This window comes from Pogona vitticeps, chromosome 2 (genome assembly GCF_051106095.1).
Source record: "Pogona vitticeps strain Pit_001003342236 chromosome 2, PviZW2.1, whole genome shotgun sequence".
NCBI lineage: Eukaryota > Metazoa > Chordata > Lepidosauria > Squamata > Agamidae > Pogona > Pogona vitticeps.
The window spans coordinates 215,347,681-215,355,156 of NC_135784.1; the positions used below are offsets into that span (position 1 = coordinate 215,347,681).

At 40.1% G+C, this 7,476-nt stretch overlaps 1 protein-coding gene across 2 annotated transcripts in view; it reads right to left on the bottom strand.

Annotated features, from left to right (window-relative positions):
• The window catches only part of IFT74 (intraflagellar transport 74), a 95,476-nt gene extending 88,050 nt beyond the window's left edge, over window positions 1-7,426 (bottom strand). The window contains exon 1 of one of the 2 annotated variants that reach the window (XM_020796174.3): window positions 7,275-7,426. The gene's annotated coding sequence lies outside the window, so the exon portion shown is untranslated. The remainder of the gene's footprint in view (window positions 1-7,274) is intronic. The other variant, XM_078384893.1, reaches the window with a different exon arrangement.
• Window positions 7,427-7,476: the final 50 nt, after the last annotated feature.

A 7,476-nucleotide genomic window follows, 5' to 3' on the forward strand; every position in this document is an offset into this window, starting at 1 on the left:
AACATAATGCTCCTAAAAAAATATATTCTGAGATGCACAGTAAAGCGTCTGCAGAAGGAGATAATGCGAGAATTGCAGTAAACCGTCCCAGAGATTTGAAACAGATTCAAAATCTAAAATACTCTGAAGACCTTAAGAAGAGGAATAAAGATGATTTGTTTGCAACACTACAGCTTGCTTACCAAATAGAATTTATTCGAATTATTAATTTTTTTCCAGATCTTGTTGTATTAGCATGGAAAAAGGAAATAACAGATCTAGCAAAAGACCTTTTAACCATGGCACAAAATGATCCAACAACTAATCAGATGATTTCCTATGATACAACATTCAACCTTGGTGACTTCTATGTTTCTAGTTTTGTACTAAGAAATACTATTTTACAAAATGATCCAATTTTTCCTGTTGCGTTTATGATTCATGAACGGAAATTTCAAAAACACCATGAAAAATTTACAAGTGAACTTTCACCTAGTCTAGACCTGAGCAGCATTAAACATATTCCTGTGGTAACTGATCGTGAAAAAGGAATAATTAGTGCATTCAATAAAGTTTTACCCAACATTCCACTAGTTTTGTGTGGAAATCACATCCTAAAAGATGTTGAATTTTGGGTAAAACGTGCTGGTGGAAAAAAAGACGACATCAAAGTTTTAAAAGATCACATTGAACAGTTACGAAATGCAGAGAGCAAAGAAGAGTGGGTAATTAAATATGAGCAATTTAGAATACTGTGGTCTGAGTCTTTTAGCAATTATTTTGAAAAATACCTACATGAGCCAATGTTTCAATTTTCAAGCAGGTTTTATACCAAACAGTTTCATGCATTTAAGAACAAAACATCAACCAATAATGTCAGTGAAAGTATGAATCGCATTTTAAAGGATGCAACTGATTGGAAGGAACTACCGTTGGACAGCATTCTACTTTGTTTTGAACATCTACAGACATTTTATTTGTATGAGTTCGAAAGGGCTCAATATGGCCTTGGAAAATTTAGACTAAAAGCTACATTTCAAGATCTTTTGAAAAGGCCAACAGAACATACACAGTTTCCAGACTACTTACCCATAGAAAAAATTGTTTTTAAGGTAAAATCACAGAATCCGGATACAACACCAACTATAAATAAACAATCATGTCAAAGAATGACACAGACTTCCATAGCCAATTTATGTATAGAAAGAAATTTAGTTTCTCTGAATACACAGTTACAGGTGTTTATAGTTAAAAATCCTTTTAAAAAAGAAGTGCATTCTGTCTTTTTATCCCCAAAGCCAAGTTGCTCATGTAAAAGCTCTGGTCTCTGCTTTCATATAATCGCTGTGCAAAAAGCTACTGGAATTTTTATACAAGACACTTTTTCATACTGCCTATCAACATTAAGAAAACAAGCAAGAAAAAAGCGCTGTGAGGGAAAATCAGGTCGCAAAAAACCACGCAAAGAAGATTATGCATATATAACAGAACCAGCGCCTGATTCAATGCTTGCACGTAGTACACAATTTGCCACAAAAGAAGAAACATCCATTATAGAGTTGTCATCAGAAAGTAATTCTGTTGATTTAATTGTTGAGGATTTCCCATGTCCAAAAAACACAAGTACCCCAAAGAAGATAAACATTCAGAAAGAGAATTATCCCTGGCACAATATTGAAGGCGACTTTGACATCCGCACACCATGTCTAAAACCCCAGGCTTGGCTGGAAGGAGACATTTTAGACTCTGCATTAATAAACATTATAAAGTCATCTGCTCTTTCCAGCTGTTGTTTTGCTGTGCCAACCCATTATTTCCATGCTGTGGCCAATGGAGGGTACTTGCCTTTTTTAAAACTGGCAGATCATATGTCCCTTTTAAACTTTGATGCCTTACTTTTTCCTATAAATACAGACCTATCTTTGTATGGTGGAGGGGTACATTGGCTTTTAGCTGTTGCTGATCTTCGCCAGAAGAAAGTAATAATACTGGATTCATTGTCAAACAATGCATATGACAAGTATTGCCAAATAATACAAAAAATACTTTATGGCATTTATGCTTTATGTTCAAATGTACAGTATCTAGAGACTGAATGGACCTGGATAGTAAGTGCAGACTGCCCAAAACAAAACAATGCCTATGACTGTGGATTACACGTTTTAATCCACACATATAGCATATGTAATGGACTTCAATATATAAAAAATTTTGACAGTTTAAAAGTGCGAAAGTGGCTAGATGAAGTGGTGAAACTACTGGATTACCAGCACATGGAAAAAAAAGGAGAAAAAATACACCAAAGAATATCACAAAAAATGTTAACTTATAATCCACCCATGATACAACTAATGGAAAGAAATACAGAAGAGGACATAAGAAATTTTGCATCCCACTATGGCAGTGCAGAAGGTTGGACAATGTGCTCATCAAGCCATTGTTTTCTAGACTTAGAACACGAAGAGAAACAAATTTTTTGTGTCATATGTCGAAAGTGGTATCACCAAAAATGTGAAGCATCAAAAGGAAGAATACCAACATATTATATATGCTTACAATGCAAAAGAGATAAAATACCTTCTTAAAAATTGGTTTACATAAAATGTTTATACAGGAAAAGCTTACCTCCCACCACTTGATAGAGATTGTACTACATCTCACTAATTACTTGCTTTGTTATTTTATTCTTAAACAGTATTAAAAAAAAAGTTTGTACCAATTTTTTGCTTGTGGATTACTCAGTTGCATTTGGGGGTGTATACAGTATATCGGAGCATATTTGTGTGGTTACATGTGTGTATGTATACATCTATGTAGATGACAGATGATCATGAGCAGTGGGGACACTTTAACCCCTTCCTGATACATTTGTTTTTTTCTGAGCGTTCGTTTTTTCATCCTCGCCTTTCAAGAACATAATATTTATTTATTTTTTTGGTCTACGACCAAAAGGGGCTTAAGGGTTTGTTTTTTGTGCTTGTACTTTGTGTTCACATTGTTTATTTTAGCCTGTAATGTACTAAGAAATCAGTAAAAAATTACTATGTGGGGTAAAATGTGGAAAAAAAATGCAATTATGCAATTTTTGAGAGTGGTTACTTTTTTTGGAGTTCATAGTTCGTATAAATGACAAGTTGTCTTTTATTGTGCAGGTTGATACTATTCAAGTGAAACCAAATATGTGTAGTTTTTGGTACACTATGGTTTTAATACCTAAAAAAAAACCCTTATTTTTATTTTTTTATGCTCAAAATTAACAGAATTTTACAGACATTTATGGAATCCTCATAGAAGTCTATGGGTGTCCCTTCTGTTGTGTGTGCATAAGGATGAAAACAAAAAAAATAGGTCCATAAAGTGCCACTCAGCTGTTTCAGACGGAACAGCTAAGCAGAACTTGGAAACTCCAGTGTGGACCCAGCCTTAAACATGTTATACTATATTAAAGACCTCCATACACTACGGCGATATCTTGGACCACCAATGAGACTACCCCCCCCCCACTTTTCACAAATATGAAGCCTATAGTAGACCACATTACACACACTAGCCAACAATGTTTATGGCCTGGACTACTTTACCCACTATAAATGCATTTCAGTCACACAAATGACTATTTCATTTTCTCAAGAAATATATACTATTCTAAATAGTCCAATGTGTTAGCAGAAGAAATTGAAGTTCCATATAGTGTTGAAATTATTTCCCCCATCATCCCACGTAAATCAGAAAGATACAGCCATCATCCCACAGGAAACGCATAGAGACCAGTCCCAGGTATACATATATGCACTAATAACCCCATCATCCCACGTAAATCAGAAAGATACAGCCATCATCCCACAGGAAACGCATAGAGGCCAGTGCCAGGTATACATATATGCACTAATAACCCCATCATCCCACGTAAATCAGAAAGATACAGCCATCATCCCACAGGAAACGCATAGAGACCAGTGCCAGGTATACATATATGCACTAATAACCCCATCATCCCACGTAAATCAGAAAGATACAGCCATCATCCCACTGGAAACGCATAGAGACCAGTGCCAGGTATACATATATGCACTAATAACCCCATCATCCCACGTAAATCAGAAAGATACAGCCATCATCCCACAGGAAACGCATAGAGACCAGTGCCAGGTATACATATATGCACTAATAACCCCATCATCCCAGGTAAATCAGAAAGATACAGCCATCATCCCACAGGAAACGCATAGAGGCCAGTGCCAGGTATACATATATGCACTAATAACCCCATCATCCCACGTAAATCAGAAAGATACAGCCATCATCCCACTGGAAACGCATAGAGACCAGTGCCAGGTATACATATATGCACTAATAACCCCATCATCCCACGTAAATCAGAAAGATACAGCCATCATCCCACAGGAAACGCATAGAGACCAGTGCCAGGTATACATATATGCACTAATAACCCCATCATCCCACGTAAATCAGAAAGATACAGCCATCATCCCACAGGAAACGCATAGAGACCAGTGCCAGGTATACATATATGCACTAATAACCCCATCATCCCACGTAAATCAGAAAGATACAGCCATCATCCCACAGGAAACGCATAGAGACCAGTGCCAGGTATACATATATGCACTAATAACCCCATCATCCCACGTAAATCAGAAAGATACAGCCATCATCCCACTGGAAACGCATAGAGACCAGTGCCAGGTATACATATATGCACTAATAACCCCATCATCCCACGTAAATCAGAAAGATACAGCCATCATCCCACAGGAAACGCACAGAGACCAGTGCCAGGTATACATATATGCACTAATAACCCCATGATCCCACGTAAATCAGAAAGATAAAGCCATCATCCAACTGGAAACGCACAGAGGCCAGTCCCAGGTATACATATATGCACTAATAACCCCATCATCCCACGTAAATCAGAAAGATACAGCCATCATCCCACTGGAAACGCACAGAGGCCAGTCCCAGGTATACATATATGCACTAATAACCCCATCATCCCACGTAAATCAGAAAGATACAGCCATCATCCCACAGGAAACGCACAGAGGCCAGTGCCAGGTATACATATATGCACTAATAACCCCATCATCCCACGTAAATCAGAAAGATACAGCCATCATCCCACAGGAAACGCACAGAGGCCAGTGCCAGGTATACATATATGCACTAATAACCCCATCATCCCACGTAAATCAGAAAGATACAGCCATCATCCCACAGGAAACGCATAGAGACCAGTGCCAGGTATACATATATGCACTAATAACCCCATCATCCCACGTAAATCAGAAAGATACAGCCATCATCCCACAGGAAACGCATAGAGGCCAGTGCCAGGTATACATATATGCACTAATAACCCCATCATCCCACGTAAATCAGAAAGATACAGCCATCATCCCACAGGAAACGCATAGAGACCAGTGCCAGGTATACATATATGCACTAATAACCCCATCATCCCAGGTAAATCAGAAAGATACAGCCATCATCCCACAGGAAACGCATAGAGGCCAGTGCCAGGTATACATATATGCACTAATAACCCCATCATCCCACGTAAATCAGAAAGATACAGCCATCATCCCACAGGAAACGCATAGAGGCCAGTGCCAGGTATACATATATGCACTAATAACCCCATCATCCCACGTAAATCAGAAAGATACAGCCATCATCCCACTGGAAACGCATAGAGGCCAGTGCCAGGTATACATATATGCACTAATAACCACATCATGCCACGTAAATCAGAAAGATACAGCCATCATCCCACTGGAAACGCATAGAGACCAGTGCCAGGTATACATATATGCACTAATAACCCCATCATCCCACGTAAATCAGAAAGATACAGCCATCATCCCACAGGAAACGCATAGAGACCAGTGCCAGGTATACATATATGCACTAATAACCCCATCATCCCACGTAAATCAGAAAGATACAGCCATCATCCCACAGGAAACGCATAGAGACCAGTGCCAGGTATACATATATGCACTAATAACCCCATCATCCCACGTAAATCAGAAAGATACAGCCATCATCCCACAGGAAACGCATAGAGACCAGTGCCAGGTATACATATATGCACTAATAACCCCATCATCCCACGTAAATCAGAAAGATACAGCCATCATCCCACTGGAAACGCATAGAGGCCAGTGCCAGGTATACATATATGCACTAATAACCCCATCATCCCACGTAAATCAGAAAGATACAGCCATCATCCCACAGGAAACGCATAGAGACCAGTCCCAGGTATACATATATGCACTAATAACCCCATCATCCCACGTAAATCAGAAAGATACAGCCATCATCCCACAGGAAACGCATAGAGACCAGTCCCAGGTATACATATATGCACTAATAACCCCATCATCCCACGTAAATCAGAAAGATACAGCCATCATCCCACTGGAAACGCATAGAGACCAGTCCCAGGTATACATATATGCACTAATAACCCCATCATCCCACGTAAATCAGAAAGATACAGCCATCATCCCACTGGAAACGCATAGAGACCAGTGCCAGGTATACATATATGCACTAATAACCCCATCATCCCACGTAAATCAGAAAGATACAGCCATCATCCCACTGGAAACGCATAGAGACCAGTGCCAGGTATACATATATGCACTAATAACCCCATCATCCCACGTAAATCAGAAAGATACAGCCATCATCCCACTGGAAACGCATAGAGACCAGTGCCAGGTATACATATATGCACTAATAACCCGTTTTTAGATTAGTCATACATATTTACAAGCTTTATGTTGGTTATTATTTGTTTAAATTGAGCTTAAGTGAAAAAAGATAGTGACATCTAGGGGCTTGGAGGTGAACTGCAGGCAATCATCCCGATCATCCCTTTCAGTGATCATCCGTTTAGTACATCCCGTAGTTCTGGTACATAATCTGAAAACTAGGGCGGGCGCTAACTTTATTAGACGCCCTAAAAACTTTGCAATGCCCACCGTGACGAAGAGTCCTCCAGGACTCGGAAGCCAGCCTGTTTATGAGATATTAGATATCTAATAAAGTGGGATATTGTTCACAAAAGTTCATTATCTATCATGGGTGTTGGGGGGGGGCTCAGATACAGAGAACAGGCTGGGGGGGGGGGGGAACCTAAGGGCGGAGCTTGGCTCTTGCAGTAAAAACCAAAGCTGTTTCCAGTTGCATACAGAGAGCCGGGAACCCGACGTGCCAAACCCTCTCAGAGGCCCTTTCCTGACCTAGCCTGGTCCTCTTACCTGCCTCCCTCTTTATTCCCGTCTCTCCAGCCCAGGGAGGGGGGCGGTTGATTCACCGAATGCCTTCCAAGGCCCTCGTCTCTCCGCGCGGCCAACGGTATCCTAGCAACCCGGGCAACCCACCGGCCAACTGGCGGCGCTGTTCCGCCTGCCTCACCCTGGTACAGCCTCTCTGGAATCTCTCCGAACTCCTCCTCCTCTC